The sequence below is a fragment of the Saccopteryx bilineata genome, chromosome 8 (assembly GCF_036850765.1).
Source record: "Saccopteryx bilineata isolate mSacBil1 chromosome 8, mSacBil1_pri_phased_curated, whole genome shotgun sequence".
In the NCBI taxonomy this organism is placed as follows: domain Eukaryota; kingdom Metazoa; phylum Chordata; class Mammalia; order Chiroptera; family Emballonuridae; genus Saccopteryx; species Saccopteryx bilineata.
In genome coordinates this window covers 30,563,317-30,581,211 of record NC_089497.1, presented here as the reverse complement: position 1 = coordinate 30,581,211, position 17,895 = coordinate 30,563,317, and the positions used below count along the sequence as shown (strand labels likewise).

The following is a 17,895-nucleotide window of genomic DNA, read 5'->3' as shown; positions in this document are numbered from 1 at the left end:
GAAAGTCCAGAAATAAAACCACATATATATAGTCAAATAATTTTTGATAAAGGGGCCAACAACACACAATGGAGAAAAGAAAGCCTCTTCAATAAATGGTGCTGGGAAAACTGGAAAGCCACATGCAAAAGAATGAAACTGGACTACAGTCTCTCCCCCTGTACAAAAATTAACTCAAAATGGATCAAAGATCTAAACATAAGACCTGAAACAATTAAGTACATAGAAGAAGACATAGGTACTCAACTCATGGACCTGGGTTTTAAAGAGCATTTTATGAATTTGACTCCAATGGCAAGAGAAGTGAAGGCAAAAATTAATGAATGGGACTACATCAGACTAAGAAGTTTTTGCTCAGCAAGAGAAACTGATAACAAAATAAACAGAAAGCCAACTAAATGGGAAATGATATTTTCAAACAACAGCTCAGATAAGGGCCTAATATCCAAAATATACAAAGAACTCATAAAACTCAACAACAAACAAACAAACAATCCCATAAAAAAATGGGAAGAGGATATGAACAGACACTTCTCCCAGGAAGAAATACAAATGGCCAACAGATATATGAAAAGATGCTCATCTTCTTTAGCTATTAGAGAAATGCAAATCAAAACGGCAATGAGATACCACCTCACACCTGTTCGATTAGCTATTATTAGCAAGACAGGTAATAGCAAATGTTGGAGAGGCTATGGAGAAAAAGGAACCCTCATCCACTGTTGGTGGGAATGTAAAGTAGTACAACCATTATGGAAGAAAGTATGGTGGTTCCTCAAAAAACTGCAAATAGAACTACCTTATGACCCAGCAATCCCTCTACTGGGTATATACCCCCAAAACTCAGAAACATTGATACGTAAAGACACATGCAGCCCCATGTTTATTGCAGCATTGTTCACAGTGGCCAGGACATGGAAACAATCAAAAAGCCCGTCAATAGATGACTGGATAAAGAAGATGTGGCACATATACACTATGGAATACTACTCAGCCATAAGAAATGATGACATCGGAACATTTACAGCAAAATGGTGGGATCTTGATAACATGATACGAAGCGAAATAAGTAAATCAGAAAAAACCAGGAACTGCATTATTCCATACGTAGGTGGGACATAAAAGTGAAACTGAGAGACATTGATAAGGGTGTGGTGGTTACGGGGGGGGGGGAATGGGAGAGGGAAAGGGGGAGGGGGAGGGGCACAGAGAGAACAAGATAGAGGGTGACGGAGGACAATCTGACTTTGGGTGATGGTTATGCAACATGATTGAATGACAAGATACCCTGGACTTGTTATCTTTGAATATATGTATCCTGATTTATTGATGTCACTCCATTAAAAAAATAAAATTATTAAAAAAAAATGAATTAAAGACTTAAATGTAAGACTTGAAACCATAAAACTCCTAAAAGAAAACATAAGCAGTAAACTCTCTTATATCACTTTTAGTAATATTTTTTGGATATGTCTCCTCAGGCAAGGGAAAAAAAATAAAAAATAATCAAATGGGACTACCTCAAACTAAAAAGGTTTTGCCCAGCAAAGGACGCCATAAACAAAATGAAAAGACAACCCACTGAATTGAAGAACATATTCACCAATTATACATCTGCTAAGGGATTAATATACAAAATTTATAAAGAACTCACAAACTCAGCACACACAAAAATCACAAAACAATCCTATTAAGAAATGGGCAAAAGGCTGCCTGACCAGACAGTGGCACAGTGGATAGAGCGTCAGACTGGGATGCAGAGGATCCAGGTTCAAGACCCCGAGGTCACCAGCTTGAGCACAGGCTCATCAGGTTTGAGCAAGGCTCACCAGCTTGGACCCAAGCTCGCTGGCTCGAGCAAGGGGTTACTTGGTCTGCTGAAGGCCCACAGTCAAGGCACATATGAGAAAGCAGTCAATGAACAACTAAGGTGTCACAACAAAAAACTGATGATTGATGCTTCTCATCTCTCTCCATTCCTATCTGTCCCTAACTATTCCTCTCTCTGACTCTCTCTCTGTCTCTGAAAAAAAAAAAAATGGGCAAAGGACATAAGAGGTACTTCCCGAAAGAGGACATACAGATGGCCAAGAGACATGAAAAGAGGCTCAATGTCACTAATCGTCAGAGAAATGCAAATTGAAACCACAATGTGATATCACTTCATACCTGTTGGAATGGCTACCATTAATAAATCAGCAAACAAGTGTTGACAAGGATGCAGAGAAAAGGGAACCCTACCGCACTGCTGCTAGGAATGTAGACTCATGCAGTCACTATGAAAAACAGTAATGGAAGTTCCTCAAAAATTTTAAAATGAAACTGCCTTAGGACCCAGTGATTCCACTCTGAGGTATGTATCTGAAAAAACCTGAAACACTACTTTGAAAGAATATATGCACCCCTATGTTCATTGCAGCATTATTTACAATAGCCAAGATATGGAAGCAGCCCAAGAGTCCATCTATAAACAAGGGGATAAAAGAGTTATGGTCCATACATACGATGGAATATTACTCAGCTATAAAAAAGAATGTAACCTTAACCTTTGAAATAGCATAGGTGGACCTGAAGGTTATCATGCTCAGTGAACTAAATCAGAGGAAGAAATAGCATATGATTTCACTTACAGGTAAACAATATAAAGAACAAAATAAACAAAACAGAAACTGACTCATAGATACAGAGCACAGACTGATGACTGGCAGAGGAAAGGGGACAGGGGACTGGGTGAAAAAGGTGAGGGGATTAAGAAGTACAAATCAGTAGTTACAAAATAGTAACGGGAATGTAGAGCACAGTAAAGGAAATACAGTCAATAATATTGCAATGGCAAAGCAGGTCCTTCATCATGTGGAAATACTGCCATTACCCTGCCGAATCTTGTATTGATCATTTTTTATTGTGCCTTTATAAGAGTAAAATCCTGAAGACTGACATGGACAATTCTGAGAAAAAGAGAAAAATAATAATAATATATATTGCAATGTTTTATCTGTGGTGCCAGATGGGTACTAGAAATAGCAGGAAAATACTCTGTCAAGTATACGATTGTTTAACCACTATGCTGTATACCTGAAACTAATATAAAATAATATGGACTGTAAACTGTAATTGAAAAATAAAATTTAAGTTACTAAATGAATAAGTAGTAAAATGAAAGTTTTCAAAGTGGAAGAAGAAATAAGAGGTTTCTATGATTTTCCTACAAATGATAAATGTAGGGACTATAATATTAAAAGCTATTTGCAAAGAGAGCAGAAAAATACTCTTTGGTATCTCAAATTGTTCTTAGAATTGAATAAGAGTAAGAGTACTAGATGGAAATAACTCTAGAAAAGTTTCCCAGGTCAACCAAAAAATAAAAATACGTAATAAATATAATTTATCTTTTTTTGGAAATTTCCAGTTCCCAAGAACACATGCTTCATTAGAACTAAGAACTAAGTTTACATCTAACTTTCTTTCCAGTGCAAGGTCTTGGCTTCAAGAAATCATGACAGCAGCTCTTACTCTTTTCTTGCCTCATTCAAAGCACATGTTGATTTCTTTTATACCATTCTTCCTGCTGCAACAGAGAGAAACACCTGATGTATAGGTTTAAAATACTAAAAACAAGGTAAAGAAAAATATACTTGAAATAAAGAGTACAGTTTTACGTCAGTGATGTACATTAGACTTCAGTACATTTCCTACCAATAAAAAACAGTAACAGGCTATTTTTATACATAAACATGGCAAATCACTCTCAGCTCTGAGCTGAAGGTCAAAACTGTAAACAGTGATACAACTGAAAAAAATAAAATAAACCAAAAATAAAAGCTCCATGTGTTATCTTTTTTTAACCACTGATTCGATTTTTTTTTTATATTTTAATTATTGATTTTACAGAGAGAGGAGGGGTGCAGAGTGAGATGTATCAACTCATAGTTGCTTCACTTTTGTTGTTCATTGATTGCTTGTTGTATGTGCCTTGACACGGCAAACCCACGGTTTCAAACTGGCATCCTCAGCATTCCAACTCGACACTTTATCCACTAAGCCACCACAGGCTAGGTTGTGCTATTTTTCTTAAAGAGTAGAATAATCATGTAGTTCAACGACTCATTTCTATAACTAGAGAAAACAAGAGGCATCTAGAAAGATATAAAAGTTATAATTACTGCACGAGGACTCTCAACTTGACCAGTCTATTTTCAAATCTTTCTGGTGTTAGTCCACCACTTACTCATGCTTCATATTTATGTTCAAATGACAAGCAAAAAGTAAAATCCACAGTCTTTTTGCCAAAATTGGCTACTTACCAGCCAATGTATATCATCTTTAAGGTCTGTGGCAACAATCCTAGACTGCCATTAGGTATCTGACTTCTTATCCATTATTTCACATGAGAATTACAAAATGATTGCTTACAGAAAACTAGGCAGCAGCCCCAACCCCTGGGGAGCTAATGTTCTTTAACAACCATTCTACAAAGAATATTTTAGAGCAGTGGTCCCCAACCCCCGGGCCGCGGACCGGTAGCAGTCCGTGGGCCATTTGGTACCGGTCCACAGAGGAAGAATAAATAACTTACATTATTTTTGTTTTATTTATATTTAAGTCTGAACGATGTTTTATTTTTAAAAAATGAACAGATTCCCTCTGTTAATCCGTCTAAGACTCACTCATGATGCTTGTCTCAGTCACGTGATACATTTATCCGTCCCACCCTAAAGGCCAATCCATGAAAATATTTTCTGACGTTAAACCGGTCCGTGGCCCAAAAAAGGTTGGGGACCACTAGAGGACAACCATACATCCAGTTTCTAGGACAGCCTCCCACCCCCACCCCCACCCCATGCCAAATACTATGATCTGTAATTATACTTGTCAGAGCAAGTGTCTGCAATTTTAATTCAGAATACATGGACCCCTACATAAAAGACAAAGGCACATATTTATATGGAACAAACCCAAACCCAAACTTAAATGTTTATATCTAAATTTTTCAAAGAGCAGCTGTACTTTTCATAGGATGCTGAGTAAGCCCTTGAAACTGAACAGGGAGGGGTCTAAAGAGAGACACAGGCTCATCCCAGACCATGACAATGATGGGTCAACCAAAACAGGTCAATCCTGGAACAAAAAGCAGGGGCAGAGGTCTGCATGACTTATTTTCATGGATCCCATTTCTCCTTCACATAGGCCACGTCACAGGCCCAAGTGCCCATGTTTGCGCTGGTGGGGGCAGGGAGGGGTGAAGGGAAAACAAATCAGTTAACTAAGTCACAGAACAGTAACCGCTATTTAAAAAAAATAGGGCATGTTGATAGATGATGGCCTTCGACCTTGCATGCACATCAATATCTTAGAAGCTTTTAAAAATACCAATGCCTGGAGGACACCCAACCAAATGAATCAGAATCTGTGGGAGTAGGACCCAAGAAACAGCTTTTCACAAAGCTCTCCAGATGATTAGAAGGTGAAGCCAGCTAACAGAACAACTAGAGCAGAGGGGTGTTATTTATATCAGAGGGTCCGGGAGGTCTTTCTGAAATATTTGAATTGTAACTGGCATGGCACTCTCAGGACACCCCAATCACGGGGCAACGGGGACAGCCAACCCCACTTTAGTAATTTACCCCTTTGTTTCCTTTCTCTGTGATAAGTAACAGCATTTTATCAGGCCCAGAGAATTGGTGAGGATAACAGACATGGATCGGGAGAAGATCCTCAACCGTCGTAGGGAACCAGAACCAAACATTATGGAAGAATAGCGTGCTACCACCTCCGCTGTGGATACAAGTTATCCGGGTCAGGGAGTCCCGCCAGCCTCAAGCACACCTGATGTTCCACATGATAACTAGGCACAGTGAGGAGAGAGGGTAGGCCCATCAGAGCAGCGTGTCTCTTCTTCTTTAGGAAATGTGATAACAATTCTCCTTTACGGTATATAATGAAAAGCAAGAAAAAGTTTACAAACAGGGAATTACACACACACACAAAAACGAACCTTTCCTGAGCATCCCCCTTATCACACCCTAGTGGCCTTTGATCAAGCGGAGATGGGCGACAAGTCAGGATCTCCACATAACTCGTTTCGCCCCGTATGACCTCAATCTGATACCAGTAAAGCCAGAACAGAGCAGCCATGACACGCGAGATGGAGCAGAAGGGGGACGAGGGGGTGTCCTTCGCGGCTGTCCCGAGCTCTGGCTCTGCCGCGCTGCGGCTGCGGCTGCACCAACTCGAGAAAACTGAGAGTGGAAAGGCTCCAGCCCCCGCCCCCTCCCTGCAGGGACCTGCCGCAGCTCAAGCTCCGGTCCGCGGCTGCGGCTGCGGCTGCCGGGCTCCCACTCTGCCCCGCCTCGGTGCGGAGCCTCTCCTTCCAGGCTCGGACGCGCCCCCAGCCGTGCCCCTGCGGCGGCACTTGCTCCGCACTAGACCGAGGACCGGACTCCGGAGCCGGCGCGCGCTGAGGATGGAGAGTCGAAGCCCAGAGGCGCGCATGAGGAGCCGGGTAACGCATCGCTCGGGCGGCCCAGGCTGGCCCGGTGCCGCACACAGCCCGCAGGTCCGCACTCACCTCCAGGGCCGGCCTGCCGCCTCGCGCTCTCCGCGGCTGGGGACGCTGGTGTCCCGATCCTTAGAGGCTGATTGTAGCCAGCCCCCTGGCCCCTGCTTTTCGACCCCACTACGTCGTCCCACCCTCGATCCTGGGCTATGATTGGCCGAGCTCCTAGAGGGGCGGGACGAGGAAGCTGACTGACGGCCGCCGACACAGGGGCAAGTGGAGCTGGGCTACCATTGGTCGAGCTCCGAGAGGGGCGGGACGAGGACGCCGACTGACAGCCGCCGACGCGGGGCAAGCGGAGCGGGGCAAGCGGAGCTCTGGCGGCGGAGTGGGTTCCCCAAACGCTCGGCCTCATCTTTCCCTGTCCGCGTCTTGCGCACGAGCGCTTGCTGCAGCTATCGGCCTGTGGCCCGAACCCTGGATCTTCTTGGGACCCGGTTCCTCGTCGCCTTCGCGCATCAGGCTTTCCCCCGGGAGCCGCCGTTTCAAGCCTTTTCTCGTCAGCGAAGCGACCAAACCGGAGATGCGCCTACTTGGGCCGTCTTTCCTCTGACAATGCACTTCCTCTCAGGCGGAATGTATTGTTCCCTTCATCAGAGAAACACGATTTGCCAAGAAGGAGCGCGGAGAATCTTGAATCTTTCACTGGTCTTTGAATCTTTACTTGCTTCTTAATAGTCGACTTAGTCTATACAAGACATGGGTCTCCTGGCAAAAAGCTTGGAAACTCCCTCCCCCACCAATTTTGGACTATCCTCTTTTGTACATCTTTCTAACCAAAAAAATTCCATAGCATCTGTGAGATTCAGGAACAGACAAGAGTCCTTGGAAAACGAAAAGCCCTTGCTCCGGAAGCAGGAAGGGATGACTCAGCTCCGGGCGCGCAGTGGAGTTAAGTGACTTTATCCAAGCAAAAAGCAGGTTCCTAGAAGTAGACCTGCCCCCAGACTGTTTCCTCAAGGCTGAAGAAGTAGAATTGATATAATTTATAACTAACATGAATTATCTTCCCATGTATTGACCACAGTGGACTGCCTGCTTATTTAGATGTTTTCGTGGCAGGTCTACACGCACGAGTGGCCAGGGGTCTGTATTGGGAAGTCTCTTCTGGAGCAAGCTTTTCATTGTCCCCATATGGAGCAAGCTTCTCATTGTCCCCATTTCTTGGGAATATTCAGCCTTCCTGATCCCTTTGTAATAATAAAAGGTGCTTCCATTGTCTCTGTGCCTAATATGATGAAGAGCCCCAGGATAGACTTCTGCTCTATCCAGTCATGTCTCCCAGTAGGGGACTTTCAGCCACCTATCTTTCACAGTTTGGCTGTCTGGCAAGAGACAAATACTTAAACAGGATATGCTGGCTTCTAGACCATAGTTTTGGGCTGTTTGTGATCCTTATTAACCTCCATTCACACAGGCAGTCATAATTTTGAGGAGTTTGAGAGCTCTTGCATATATTTCAGTCATTATAGCCACAAACAAGAATGACTGAACCAAAGAGGCCTGTCCATCACTACTAGGTTCTTAAAGGATCTCTGACTATAAAGTCACCGCACTTCCACTGCTGAATACTACCATACAAAGAAGATGCACTTTCTCATCCACACCTTTGCCTCTTCGTAACAGTGCCATCTTAAGCAAATTATTTTAATTCTCTGAGCTCATTTCCTGAACTGTAAATTAGGGGCAACACTGCCTTCATTTAGGATTAAATGAAATAACAAAGTAAAAGTGCTTAGCACAGTGTCCCAAATCTCTTCCTCTTGAATTCTCTATTTCAGGTTAGGGCACAGCATAACAAACTTCTAAATGTTGCACATAGGATAAACTAACTTTGAGACATGGAAAAAAATAGAACATACATAAATATATATGTATATATATGATGATATAAAACCAAAGGAACTGGTCATTTGTTACCTATCTGAAAATAATAGTTTAGATGCTAATGTTACTAAACGTTCTTTCTTTAAGCAAAACAAAGCGTGGATTTTTAAAATCATTACTAATTTTAGAGAGGAAGGATGAGAGAAAGAGAGAGAGAAACATCAATTTGTTGTTCCACTTATTTATGTATTCATTGGGTTGATTCTTGTATGTGCCCTAACCAAGTATGGAACCCACAACCTCGGTGTATTGGCACAACTCTCTAACCAACTGAGGGCCAAAGCAAAAGCAAATTAAACCTGTTTCTGATGCAGCTAACTTGGGGGATATTTGCCAGCAATCTGGCTACATCTCTGGTGGCAGAAGCATGGAGGGCACAAATTACTCCTGAGCCCATGTTAGTTCCCAACTTAATTCCTTGGTTTCCTCCCTTTGAACTAGTGACTGAAATTTGAGCCCCCAAACCAGTGAAGAGCATTGTTCAAAATGAGCGACTGTTGTCAGATTAGACCTCAATCAACCTATTCCAAAAACACCATGAGCCAACTGTGCGAGGATTCCGCCCGAGAGAAGACTAGAAGTCAGAAGTATTTGGTGACTGTATTATGCTGCTCAGGCTGCCATGATCAAGTACCATAGACTGGGTGGCTTAAACAAGAGAACTACTTTCCTCCTAGTTCTGGAGACTAGAAATCATGGTCAAAGTACCAGCTAATTCAGTTCCTGGTGAGAGCTCTCTTCCTGGTTTGTAAACACCTTTGCATTGTGCCTGCATATGGCAGAGAGAATGAGAATTCTGGTGTCTCTTCATCCTCTTAAAAGGACACCAATCTCATCAGATTAGGGCCCTACTCTTGTGACCTCATTTAACCTTAATTGCCTCGTGATAGGGACGGCAGTCTCTTGCATACAGTCTAGCTCAGTGGTCCCCAACCTTTTTTGGGCCACGGGCCGGTTTAATGTCAGAAAATATTTTCACAGACCGGCCTTTAAGGTGGGACGGATAAATGTATCATGTGACTGAGACAAGCGTCAAGAGTGAGTCTTAGACGGATGTAACAGAGGGAATCTGTTCATTTTTTAAAAATAAAACATCGTTCAGACTTAAATATAAATAAAACGGAAATAATGTAAGTTATTTATTCTTTCTCTGCAGACCGGTACCAAATATCCCACGAACCGGTACCAGTCCACGTCCCGGGGGTTGAGGACTGCTGGTATAGCTTACACTCAGCAATGGCCAGCAGCACTTCCTTCAGCGCTGGGATTCAGCCAGTTTGCCCCGGTTCAGCAGAACCGATACCTAATTTTTTGTTGAGTTCTGCAAACCAGTTGCTAAAATGACACTTGTCATCAGGGTTCTTTCTCAGGTGGGTGCCTGGGCAGCCGGCCAATGTGGAAATCACAAATTTACATTCCTTACTCTTTTTTAACGTTCATCTGTGCAACAGTGTATTCTAAGCAGCCTACTAATGTTCATTCCATCTGTACATGAAAAAAAAATTGCAAGTGAGGTTGCCGATCTAGAAGCAATATAGAAATATCTTAAATAACAGTTTTATTGTTTTTTTGTTAGGGATTATTTAATATTTTTTCATTAATATTTTAAAACTCTTTCTTATAACACAATCTAGTTTTGTGTACCTTTTTTATTGTTCTTAAGTATTAAATGCATGAAATGATAAACTACCTTTCAGTATATCTTTTTTTATACTTAAAACGGTCCTTAGGGCACAGAATCGGTTATTAAATTATTTGAATCCCACCACTGACTTCCTTACCAAAAGATAAAGAGTCCTCAGAGCTTTTGCTGGGCTTGTTGTCTGTGCGAGACTATCTTTCCCTGTTTCAGAGTTAATGCATAGTCCTTTGTTCTGCTTAAGAAACGCCAGTCCCTTGTTTCTGCTTTAGAAAATAGTCATCAGTGAATCAGAAAGCTAGTGCTCACCAGACATCAAACTTGATCTTGAATTTCCCAACCTCCAGGACTGGGAGAAATAGATTTGTTTATAAGTCACCCAGTCTATGGTATTCTGTTAGAGCAGCCCAAATGAACCAAGACAGACTATCCAGTCAACGATTTCGCAAAGTGACTTTGTCTTAAACAAGGGAAAGTCATCTCCCTTTTCCTACCCCCTTCCGTGAGCTTATGCCAGACATTTGTAATACAGTTAGAGTCATTTATCATAGTCCACATTCCATCCGTAGATCCCTGATATCCTCCTTGAGATTGGGGAGGGGGTTTTAAATGTGCAGAGAGTAAAACTTCAGTCTGTGTGTACTGTCCTCTGAGTGTTGACAAATACATAGGATCATGTATCCACAACCACATACCACACACAACAGTTTCATCACCCTAAGAATTCGCACGATCAGCCCTTTTGTCAACTCCTCGCAATGACTAATCTGTTTTATTTATTTGCAGTTGGAAAATGTTAGGTTTTATTAGTTAACATTATTTCACCATTATAGTTATTGTACATAAGACTAATAGCAAAGGTCGCTTCAGAGTAGCTGCAAAATGACCTAAAATTTTAGTAGCACCCATTTTACTCAAGATGTTTTCTCCACAGACTTAATCACAGACACATCAGGAAAATCATTTCAGCTAAAAATGTTGGTGAGGTAGTAGGAATATCCTTTTATAAAGTGCAATGTTTAGAACAGTAATGGAAAAGGCAGAATTCTTTAAGTCCCAGGATTTAACAAACTTAATGGTTAGCTCCACAGCCTAAGGGAATATAGGGACTTTCAAGATACATTTCTAACCTTTTTAAATCTTCCCCACCATGCATGAACCCTAACTCAGCATTGCACTGCTCTGCATAGATTCAAGAATGAATTGGGAAGAGATCGTGTGACGTTGGTGGGTAGGTTGGGGAGGTGGAAGAGGTTCAGTTCTAATAGTCCTCAACCCCACTCCAGCTATTCCTGTTCCAAACTATCTGTAAGCTGGCCCAGGCCCCTTCCCTCAGTGTGTCACCAAAGGCAGCTTCAGGGCTCAGTGACAAGAGACCACCTATATGACCTCTTCACCTTCAGCTGCCCGTTCTGCTGCACTGGCTGACATGACCGTTCGCTATAGCTGCATCGTCTTCAACAAAGTGAGACTTCAATCCCCACACCCTCCAGGCGTCCCCAAACTACGGCCCGGCCCGTGGGCCGCATGCGGCCCCCTGAGGCCATTTATCCGCCCCCCCCCCCCCCCCGCCATACTTCTGGAAGGAGCATCTCTTTCATTGGTGGTCAGTGAGAGGAGCACTGTATGTGGCGGCCCTCCAACGGTCTGAGGGACAGTGAACTGGCCCCCTGTGTAAAAAGTTTGGGGGCCCCTGCCCTAAAACTATTGCTGGTAGCCTCATTTATCTGATACCTAGCAAACCAAACACGAGATCCTAACTGTATTTCTAGTACCTGACACTGCACATAATTATATTAAATACTTGCGATTCTCATCAACCACTTAGCCATCATCTGAACTTGAGTTGGCTGGACAAGGATTAAGGAGAGGGGTGATCAATATTCTCTTTTACTCTTTGGGACACCGTGAAGTCTTAAAGTAGACTTAATAACTTCATATAACAGCACCTCAAATCAATCTTTTTCCCGGCATGTTTGTCATAATCCCTAGAACAGGGGTCCCCAAACTTTTTACACAAGGGGCCAGTTCACTGTCCCTCAGACCGTTGGAGGACCAGATTATTAAAAAAAACTATGAACAAATGCCTATGCACACTGCACATATCTTATTTTAAAGTTAAAAAAAAAAAAAAAAAAAACAGGCCCTGGCCAGTTGGCTCAGCGGTAGAGCGTCGGCCTAGTGTGCGGAGCACCTGGGTTCGATTCCCGGCCAGGGCACACAGGAGAAGCGCCCATTTGCTTCTCCACCCCTCCGCCGCGCCTTCCTCTCTGTCTCTCTCTTTCTTTCCCTCCCGCAGCGGCAGCGGCAGCGGCAGCGGCAGCCGAGGCTCCATTGGAGCAAAGATGGCCCGGGTGCTGGGGATGGCTCCTTGGCCTCTGCCCCAGATGCTAGAATGGCTCTGGTCGCAACATGGCGACTCCCAGGATGGGCAGAGCATCACCCCCTGGTGGGCAGAGCCTCGCCCCTGGTGGGCGTGCCGGGTGGATCCCGGTCGGGCGCATGCGAGAGTCTGTCTGACTGTCTCTCCCTGTTTCCAGCTTCAGAAAAATGCAAAAAAAAACAAACAAAAAAAAACAAAAACAGGAACAAATACAATATTGAAAATAAAGAACAAGTAAATTTAAATCAACAAGCTGACCAGTATTTCAATGGGAACAATGGGCCTGCTTTTGGCTAATGAGATGGTCAATATCTGGTTCCATATTTGTCATTGCTAGCCGTAACATGTGATATGTGCTCCTCTCACTGACCACCAATGAAAGAGGTGCCCATTCTGGAAGTGCAGCGGGGGCCGGATAAATGGCCTTAGGGGGCCATATGTGGCCCGCGGGCCGTAGTTTGGGGACCCCTGCTCCAGAAGGAAGGGAGCATTTAGTCCCACGTTGGGAAGGAGAAGAGGTTTTCTGGCATTCTCTTTCTTGCAGGGGAAAAGCTCCGTCCTACTGCCCACCCATCTAGTCACCCTAGATTCAGGTCAGGAGCTGAAGAGTTCTGAATTTCAGCTTATTATCTCCTGCCAATGAATTTGGCTCCTTAGACAGTTGCTCCCATGTTTGTCTGCAGACCCTGCCACTGGCCCTGCTTGTCTTGTGGACATCTGTCTTCAGCTGGACATCTTGAGCACCTGTGGGTCCCTGGTACTGGTTCTCTCCCACCACGCTAACTGAAGTCGCTCCCAGCCTCAGCCGCAGCCTCATCTTCTTTGGCCTCTGGATCACTTCCAAGGGGCCTTCACCCTTGGTTGCTAAAGTGAGCACCAGGAACCTCATAGACTCCTTCAGTGAAGGAGGCTCAGGGAAAATGCCCGGATAGAAGACATAAGCCCTTAGACAGCTGGAGGTACAAACAAGTGAGGCAGCAAAGGCAGGAGAAACAAAAGAAACATTCCTATAACATCCATGTGCTCAGGACGAGGTATATAGGAACAGAATGTTTATTCTTTAATATCCTGAAAACATTTCACTTCTATCCCTGCTCTCTTAGCTTCCAAGGGAAAGAAATACTAAGTACTGTTTCTACTTTGACCCTTTGAGACTTGAGACTATGTCTGATGTATAAGCTCACAGAGAATTCAGTTACTGGGAGGAGTATCTTCAGAGAGACCCATACTGCCTTACTGTAAATAGTACTTGGGACCTTGCACTGTTAGAGCAGGAAAGTAATTTTAAATGTAGAAAACAAAAGTGCAGCATTTATTCCTAACTCAAAACAAAACGAACAAAACCAGACAAACAAAACACTAAGCAATAGGGTAAAAAATTAAAAATAAACAGTGAGTTCCACCCTAGACCAATTTCTCCAAAGCTGCATAGTTAATGGGATCTCTGGAAAGACTGCCTGGACGACAGAGGATCTGCCAGCAATGCTTCCGGTTCCTGCCAGCAATGCTTCCGGTTCCTGCCCGCAATGCTTCCGGTTGGACTCGCGCTGCGTCTTCGGCCACCTCTCCTATGCCCTTTGGTGGTCCCCGAACAGAACACCTGGCCACACTGATGGACTGTCCCATCAAATGCTGGCCATGGAGACCCTCCGCAGCAGCCGGGCCTCTTTGTATGTCTCATGCGCAATTAGAGTATACCTGTTCAGGTCTCCCGTACACCTGTCCAGGCTCAGGTGGATGCATTTTACCTCCCTATACTCAGCATATTTGTCATGGATGTCTCCTTCAGTGGCTTCCTCATGGACTCCAGTGACCAGGAGAATCCAGCCTTCAACAGAGCTGTGTGGTCTGGGTTCATCTCCATCCTGCGCCATGCCCTCACGATCCTCACGCATCGGGTGCTCGAGACCCCGTGGAGCCAAAGCCGTTGCGTTTCTCTTTCTTCTTTCATTTGCAGATGTTCTTGTTGCCGTCCTCATCCACGGCAACGTCCTCACCCCAGGCCTCATAAAGATCCAGCACATCTACGTCTACTCTCTTGCCTGTGTTGTCACTACTAATCTGTTTGTTTGTGTTTTTGTATTTTTCTGAAGTTGGAAACAAGGAGGCAGTCAGACTCCCGCATGCGCCCTCCCAGGATCCACCCGGCATGCCCACCAGGGGCAATGCTCTGCCATCTGGGGCATCACTCTGTTGCAACCAGAGCCATTCTAGTGCCTGAGGCAGAGGCCATGGAGCCATCCTCAGCGCCTGGGCCATCTTTGCTCCAATGGAGCCTTGGCTGCAGGACGGGAAGAGAGAGACAGAGAGGAAGGAGAGGGGGAGGGGTGAAGCAGATGGGCGCTTCTCCTGTGTGCCCTGGCCGGGACTCCTGCACGCCAGGCCGACGCTCTACCACTGAGCCATCCGGCCAGGGCATTACTAATCTGTTTTAAAAAGGACACATGGTCTTAACCCTCTGTTAGATTACATATCTAAATTTGGAAGAATCTTGTTTGAGGTGCAGAAAAACTTTCTTTACCTTCAAACACATGTTAAACAGTACAAGAAAAGCTTTGTTATTCTGATGCCTTGCTTTTTAATCCTTTTCCAGGGCAATGCTCTTTCATTCCTACCAATTTGAGTTCTGCCTTCAAAATATTTTATGATTCAAATTGTAGGGTAATATGAAGATGACAACATAAATCATTCCCAACCTCAGTCTGCTTCAAAAAAATAACAACTATCCATAAACAAGGTACCATTATGAAAATCCCAGAATCGGGGGCTGCACAGCGAAGCACCTTCCCGGACCACATTAGAAAGGTAGGAGGAGGCCCTGGCCGGTTGGCTCAGTGGTAGAGCATCGGCCTGGCGTGCAGAGGTCCCAGGTTTGATTCCCGGCCAGGGCACACAGGAGAAGCGCCCATCTGCTTCTCCACCCCTCCCCCTCCTTCCTGTCTGTCTCTCTCTTCCCCTCCCGTAGCCGAGGCTCCATTGGAGCAGAGATGGCCCGGGCACTGGGGATGGCTCCTTGGCCTCTGCCTCAGGCGCTAGAGTGGCTCTGGTTGTAACAGAGCGATGCCCTGGAGGAGCAGAGCATCGCCCCCTGGTGGGCGTGCCGGGTGGATCCCGGTCGGGCGCATGCGGGAGTCTGTCTTACTGTCTCTCCCCGTTTCCAGCTTCAGAAAAATACAAAAAAAAAAAGAAAAAGAAAGGTAGGAGGAACAGCGACACTCTGGCCACATCACCCCTTCCCCAGGCCAACACAGCATTCCACTGGGAGGGGCCTGAGTCTAGTTTCTCCAGTGGGAAGCAAGAGTCCAAAGAGGTCAACCAGGCCCCCAGGATTTCAGGACGCTTTCAGGGAAGTCAGTGTGGGTCTCGCTTCATGGGATCACTAGGAGAATCTCCGTAGCTCACCCAGTGGGAATCGGATAGAGATGGCGAAGAGGGGCAGGGCTTACAGCTACCAGCTCTCGGATTTGGGCAGACAGAGGGACTACGTTCCTGTCTGTGTGGTACCTGAGGAGAGATCTTAGCCAGCAGACCTGCCCATCTGCAGCTCTGAACCAGAGGCCCTGTCCGGACTCCGCTGGCAGTTCTGCCTGATTTGGATCCACAGTTAACAATGTGGCAGTGAAGCCCATTTTACCACCCCAGCCAACCAGGAAAACAAACTCACAGCTTGCCCAACTGCCTCAGGTCCCATCCATCCAGGAGGACTGACAGAGAATCAAGGCAGCTGTGGAGACCAGCCTCCAGTACCAGCATGATTCCAACGACATTATTTTTTTCAGAAATAGAAAAAAACAATCCTCAAGTTCATATGGAACCACACAAAAAAACCCTGAATATCCAAAACTAAGAAATTACAAAAAAAGTGAGAGGTATCTTGTTTCAAACTATATTACAAAGCTAGAGTAATCAAAACAGTATGGTACTGTTTTGTCCCCATAGATCAATGGAACAGAATTGAGAGATAATAAATCCATACAGATACGGTCAATTAATATTTGACAAGAGCCAAGAATATTCAATCATCAGTTTTTTGTTGCAACACCGTAGTTGTTCATTTGATTGCTTTCTCATATGTGCCTTGACCGTGGGCCTTCAGCAGACCGAGTAACCCCTTGCTCAAGCCAGCAACCTTGGGTCCAAGCTGGTGAGCTTTGCTCAAACAAGATGAGCCCTTGCTCAAGCTGGCGATCTCAGGTCTTGAACCTGGCTCCTCTGTATCCCAGTCCAACGCTCTATCCACTGCACCACCACCTGGTCAGGCAAGAGCCAAGAATATTCAACAGGGAAAGGATTGCATATTCAGTGAATGGTATTAGGAAAACTCGATATTCATGTGCCAAAAAATAAAAATGGACCTCTAAATTACCCTACTCACAAAATGAACTGAAAATGGAGACTTAAACATAAGACCTGATACCATAAAAATCCTTGAAAGCTCTAAATAGGTCTTAAAAGTTTTTAACTCATACACAAAATTATAACTATGTGAGGTCCTGAATACACAGTTTATATTTTACAATAAACACCATTTATCAAATCATCACATTTTTACACCTTAAACTTATACAATGTCAGTTATTTCTCAATAAAGCTGGAAAAAATAAAATTGAAAAGAAACGTAAAAAACAAATTGTAGCAAATAATAAAACGGGATACACTACATAGCACATAACTGTGTCAGAATTTATCAAACTGTCCACTTTATGTAAGTGCATTTCATAGTATGTTGCTTAAATTTCATAAAGATTTTTTAAAGTTTAAGGTAGTTTTTCTGTGTGATTTCCTACTCTAACCAATTTTTTGATTAACCAACTATATTAGTCTGCTCAGACTGCCGTAACAAAATAACATTGATTGCCTGTCCAGTGGTGGCACAGTAGATAGTCAACCTGGGACTCTGAGGTCACAGGTTTGAACCCCAAGGACACTGGCTTATGCACAGGCTCACCTGACTTGAGCACAGGGTTGCCAGCGTGAGCGTGGAATCATTGACATGATCCCACAGTCACTGGCTTGAAGCCCAAGGTCGCTGGCTTGAGCAAGGGGTCACTCACTCTGCTGGAGCCCCCTGGGTCAAGGCATATATGAGAAAGCAATCAATGAACAACAAAGGGTCACAACTATGAGTTGATGCTTATCTCTCTCCTTTCCTGTCCATCTGTCTCTCGCCCTCAAAATACAACAAAAACCCTACTGATTGAGTGGCTTGAACAGAATGTATTTCTACACATTTCTGAAAGCTGGAGCCCAAGATCAAAGTACCAGCAGTGTTGGTTTCTGGTGAGAATTCTCTTCCTGGCCTGCAGATGGCCGCTTTTTCTCTGTGTCCTCAAATGGCCCTTCCTCTAAAGATTTGGGGGTTGGGGGTGCGATCTCTGTATCTCTTCCTTTTCTCATAGGGACACCAGACATACTGGGTTAGGGCTCCAA

The 17,895-nt window shown here is 44.3% G+C and overlaps 1 protein-coding gene and 1 pseudogene across 1 annotated transcript in view; both read right to left on the bottom strand.

The window, feature by feature from the left end:
- NXPE3 (neurexophilin and PC-esterase domain family member 3) overlaps positions 1–7,675 on the bottom strand; it is a 53,561-nt gene extending 45,886 nt beyond the window's left edge. The window contains exon 1 of the mRNA XM_066240895.1: positions 6,569–7,675. The gene's annotated coding sequence lies outside the window, so the exon portion shown is untranslated. The remainder of the gene's footprint in view (positions 1–6,568) is intronic.
- Positions 7,676–13,897: 6,222 nt separating this feature from the next.
- LOC136311657 (RNA-binding protein 8A pseudogene) lies at positions 13,898–17,877 on the bottom strand (annotated as a pseudogene).
- Positions 17,878–17,895: the final 18 nt, after the last annotated feature.